At 42.5% G+C, this 4894-nt stretch overlaps 1 long non-coding RNA gene across 1 annotated transcript; it reads left to right on the top strand.

The window, feature by feature from the left end:
- Window positions 1-437: 437 nt before the first annotated feature.
- On the top strand, window positions 438-1787 carry LOC138297313 (uncharacterized). The gene is made up of 3 exons (XR_011204017.1): window positions 438-545; window positions 1024-1119; window positions 1705-1787. It is a non-coding gene; the product is annotated as an uncharacterized lncRNA (long non-coding RNA).
- The last annotated feature ends 3107 nt before the right edge of the window (window positions 1788-4894 follow it).

Genomic DNA, 4894 nt, shown 5'->3' with positions numbered 1-4894 from the left:
AAAATGACCTCTGTATTTTTTATCCTCTTTCCTTGGGGTTACATGTGGATCGTTTACTATGGTAATCCAGACGATGGATTTGATGTGGTTCGATGATGGCTTGAAAAGATTAATTGACTATTTTGGCTACGTATATGCAGTCTTTGAAGGAAATCGAAAAAGAATATTACGGGTATGGTTGGACTTTCGTTGTACACTTGATATGTGGGATAGTTGATTGTTCTGATGTCTCCTGTTTGGAGAGTGGCTAGTTTGAGGAATTACTTGGATTAAACTGTCGAATATAAATATACAATGTCCTGGTTATGAGGCACAAACAAATATTTTCTCCATTATAAAATGGCCGCCGGGTTTGTCCATTCTAGTCATGGACCTATACTTTGACCGCTCACCATGAGAATCCGGATGTGGTATTGCATTATGGGTAAGGGTTTGCGGCGATGTCCTTAAAAAGTGAGTACTAATGATGGCTCGGTTTCGGTCTCATGCTTTGGTGACGGCTGTCACTGAAATTACGGAAGGCGCAGTATTGAGGCTTCGATAAGGTAAGCTAATCTTAACATCGGTTCATCAGTGAAGATTTGTGTCTTTTATACATGTTTGATGATTAAGGGATACATTTGGTATGGGTTTGCTGAATTTTGGGGGTATAAAAACAATTTCCCCAATTCTTTGATTGCACTTGATTTCTGAACATGACAAATGATGAGCATTTTAGCTGAAATGGGTGGGGGTTGCTGCCCAGAATTAGGTAACATTATGCCCTTTGTCACTCAAGCCCTGGTCGAAAAGGTTAAATACTCCCCGGTTCATATAGAATAATTCAGAAGAATTACAAAGAGGTATGCCTATTTGTTGTTGGTAGATATGGTGGCCCAATAGAGCAACCTTTTAGTTAAGGTTGAAGGTGTGCTTATTTTGCTGTATGATGGTGGTGAGGACTGTTTGTTTTTTTGAGAGACACATATGAGCAAGGATGGTGGCACCTCCGGCGTGATTTGGCATTTTCCATTTTTGCCTTAGGTACTACGCCGTATAAAGGCAACATGATGCGGACAGTGAAATCATTAATTTGAACAGGAAAGAATGGAGTTGAATAAAATATCGTAGAAAAAAAAGGTACGAGTGTCTTTATATTTCGGTTCTATCATACCAATTAGGAATATTGAATATATAAAAATATTTATCCCCTCTGTGTCAGTATCAAAACATGTACACAATGTAGATCTTTGGTAGCCATGGGCAAATGATACCCATGTGTACTATGGAAGCGATGAATCATTTAGGACTATCACTGCACATAATACATTTATTTGAGGCAGTAATTATTAGGAAGTACTGTGCAGCTTTTTAAAATAGGTTTTATTGAGTTTTTTGTATATAAAGATGTGTTTTTTATGAATTATACGAGTCATTATGTTTTTGGTCTTTTTTGTTATCATTTTTGTAAGTATGTTTGTTTATTAGTGTTTGTATATGTATTTATGGTAGAAATGTGTGGAAGTCCTATTACAATATTTGTTTGTACATTGAGTATGTTTGATATTTAAATTTTAGTGTATCTATTGTTGGTGTCCCTTGCCTGTATGTTTAGTTATTAGATAAAGGTAATCAGTCAATGTTAAGTATTTCATGCTTGTTTTTAGAATATATGTTATTTATGTTGACTCTTAATGTTAGGGTATTATAATTATTGTATTACAGACCTGAAGAAGCCCTATGCTGAGGACAAAACTCGTTGGCTGATGTTGTTATAAAGTGTTCTAAAGAAAAGAAGAATAAAGAGATGATAACAAAGAAACAACATTGAATTATTGGACTTGTCTAGTTATACTTAAAGTGGGGCACTATCTAAATATATATTATATAGTTATTTTCGAGAATTACATCTTGGTGGCAGGTGCTGTGAAGAGTGCACACATTACCACAGAAATTTAATCTGTGACTTCTTTGTGTTAAACACATAATAGTTGATAGGGATCAGGTGCAATTGTTCTATAACCCGCTGCCTATTGCACTATTAGTGATAGGCTAACAGTGTTGCCTTTGGAGGTCACGGCCAAGGGCTGTGCATTTCGGTGATAAGGATCGCATATGTGGTGTACGTGCAGGCTGCATTTTGCAAAATCAGTCACTTGACTCCTGATACCTCTGCCATCAATACCTCCACCACTTCAGCTGCTTTTTGCTGCCTCTGGGAGCAATCATGCCACGTCCAGCAGGTGAATGTGCTGCTACCTTCTCTCTTGAGAAGCTAGAGAGCTCATTGAAGAGGTCCTTTCCCTGTATGGTCAGCTCTATGGCTCACCAGAGGAGCACGTAAGAACCTCACAGGCACAATTGACTGTGTTCAACACCATCCTTTCCCCCCCATACACTACAATGTGCCCCTGTGTGCCAGTTAGACTTCTTGTGTGTCAAATGGGATGTACATTTTGCAGGTATTGGAGAAATGTACTATGGCCCATATTATGATATTGGCGGTAAAAACCGCCTACCGCCGTGACGACAGCGACCAAAAGACCATCACCACGGCTACCAGCTGTCTGCCATATTTTGACCACAGCTGGATTTCCACCAGAAGAATGGCGGAAACCAGCTGTGGCCATGCTATGACCCAGAATACGGCCTGGCGATGTTCTGCTGGTGGACGCTGCTGCTGGCAGCAGTGCCCCGTCCTGTCTCCTGCCGGAGGACACCCCGAACTCAGGTAAGTGGGTGGTCTGATAGTGGAGGGGGGTGTTGTACATGTGTAGGGGTGTGAGTGAATGTTTGTGCGTGCGTGTATGCGGGTGTGTGTTTCATGTTGAATGTGTGTGCATGTATGGAGATGTGAGTGCGTGTATGTTGTGTTCTGTGAATGTATGTCTGCGTGTATGTATGAAAGTGTGTGTGGATGTCTGTGTGAATGGATGTATGCACGCATGGATGCATGTGGGAATGGGTGTGTGTATGCATGTGTGTGTGTGTGTGCGTGTGTGTGTGTGTGAAGGGGCATGAATGTTGGGGGAGGTTTGGAGAGGAAGGGGGGTATCTGGAGAGAGGGGTGGGGGTGGGGAAGACCTCTATCAGGAAAGGGATTCCCTGTCACTGATAGTGCCTACCGCCATAGTTTTCGTGGTGGTAAGGAAGCCACGGAAACAATGGTGGTAGGTGGGTTCATTATCCCGCAGGCGGTACAGTGACGGCCGCCGGGCTGGAGATTGATATCTCCAGCCTGGCGGCTGTTACCGTTGTGGCGGTCAGTATGGTACATTGGCGGTTTGGCTTCAGCCAAACCGCCAATGTCATAATATGGTGGAAAGTACCACCAGCCTGTTGGCAGCACTTTCTACCATATAACCGCCGACCGCCAGGGTCATAATGAGGGCCTAGATGTATTGCACCTTCACATTGTATTGTGTCATGTGTTTTGAGGCATAGCTCCTCCTTGTGCTGCATTCATATATCTAGGCAAGGAGACTTTGCAGCCATATAATGACACATCAATGGATATGATGGTTGTACATGTCAAACAACAAGTGTGTGCATGATAGCATGAGCTGTGTATGCATCTTGTTTGAGCCATTTGAGAATCTTATAAGCAATGTATATTGTGCCACAGATCATTCAGCCCACATTGGGCCTTACCAAACTGCTGTATGAGAGGCATATCATGACTTACTCTGCCCTTAAGAGTGCACACCAGCCACAAGCCACATTGATTATGGCCACATGATGTACTGTCATGCATAGGAGTGATGGAAGTGAGAGTGTCATGTAGGTTCTGTATGCTAAGCCTGCAGAGACCACGGCCTGTCAAATGTATCTCCCAGTATGTAAACTAGTCCAGGCTGGGATGGAGTTATTGTGGCTATGCAACCGTGGCACTGTGTCCACCCATTGGAGACCTTCAGATCCTGCCATGTGGCGAATATGAGGCTCTAGTGACAAGACCTGGTCTGAATGCCTTAGTCCATTGACTAGATTAGGAATAGGTACTGAGGTAAATCCCTGAACTAGTACATATGTACATTTTGCATCATTGTCAATGTATGTCATTGACTTATGACAGGCACCTTACTTCCACAGCTCTGTTGTCACTGTTACATTAGTCATATTTGTCCAGTATAGGCGTATTGCACAAGTGACAAATCCACAGTGCATATAGTTTGTAGATTCCAGGGAGACCATGACATGAGACTCAGTACCTTGGTTACAATCCAAAACTTAGACCAAACATACCTTTGTATGATGGATGCTATCTCTGTAGGTTTACCACATATTGTAAAAAGTGGGTTCTGTGGTACAATTACATACTATACAAACCCACCCTGAAGTGGCATTAGTCTACATTCGGTAGGCCACATGTTCACACATGCACAGCACTTTATGTGCCCACCATGGCAGCTCTTTCATTGTCATTCAGATCTTAGGGTGAAGTCTGTACTATGGGAGTTGCTTATAGGGAGTGTATGCAATGAGTCAATGTTGCAGAGTGTAAATGTGTATGTCCAGTCAAGCCCTTGGAGTTTACCCTTTAGAAGGCCAAAATGGTGTGTTGTATGTCATTATGGGTCACATCAGAGTTCATGGTGCTTGAGCCTGGGCTAATTGATGTCAGTAGGCTTGCATAATCAGTGTAGGCCATGAGCAGGGTCGTGGGGTAGTCTGCAAATGAATCCAAAGTGTGTAGTCATATCCCTGTACTCATCAGTATGCATGCTTTACGCTTGTGGTGTGTTGACAAGTTAAACATTTTGTACTTGGTGTTTCTGACATGTGTGTGACACAACCATTTGAGCAAAAACTTATGTTTGTAACCTTTTGGTTTGTCTCTTGCCTCCATACAGGCCAACGCCCATCAGAAGAAGGGGATTTGGAGAGCTATTGCCTGGAAGTTGTACACCCTGCA

This window comes from Pleurodeles waltl, chromosome 5 (assembly GCF_031143425.1).
Source record: "Pleurodeles waltl isolate 20211129_DDA chromosome 5, aPleWal1.hap1.20221129, whole genome shotgun sequence".
Taxonomy (NCBI): domain Eukaryota; kingdom Metazoa; phylum Chordata; class Amphibia; order Caudata; family Salamandridae; genus Pleurodeles; species Pleurodeles waltl.
Note: the sequence above shows the minus strand (reverse complement) of the source record. Positions and strands in the feature narration are given on the sequence as shown.